This window comes from Nannospalax galili, unplaced genomic scaffold, assembly GCF_000622305.1.
Source record: "Nannospalax galili isolate Female #2095 unplaced genomic scaffold, S.galili_v1.0 scaffold1342, whole genome shotgun sequence".
Taxonomy (NCBI): domain Eukaryota; kingdom Metazoa; phylum Chordata; class Mammalia; order Rodentia; family Spalacidae; genus Nannospalax; species Nannospalax galili.
The window spans coordinates 55,170-55,735 of NW_008348210.1; positions in this window are offsets into that span (position 1 = coordinate 55,170).

Consider the following 566-nt stretch of genomic DNA (forward strand, 5'->3'; position numbering starts at 1 on the left):
ATTTTCAATGCAATTGACATTAAGATGTTTGCACATGTGATTTTAATCTCTATATATCTGATTATTATTAGTGATAGTTACTTTTTGAGATCCTTGGCATTTGAGCATGGATATAAAGTCATCAGGTAGATTTCAATGCTAATGTTTTTCATATCTACTAATTATTATTCTTTTTTAATCATTTTTTTATTATAATGACTACATGATTAGAAGAAGCATTTCACTACAGATTTAACATATTCAGTTAATAAATACATGACTAGGAGAAGCATTTCACTCCAGACTTAACATATTCAGTAACACACTCCAGAGCAAGAGTACATCTCTTTCACAAGTGGGTACAAGTTTCTAGGTTCACAATTGAGTTAATACAGTTATACAATATTGAACTCAATATAAGCCCTGTAAGACATAAAATTGAATGAGTTTTTTAACCTTTAAAAAAGACCTCCATTTCCTTTTAGAAACTATTGTTACTTGCAGAAAGACTCATTGTTTTTGCTACTAACACTGAGATGTTGGCACATGCATCTCTAATCTGTATGTATCTGATTATTACTAGTCAT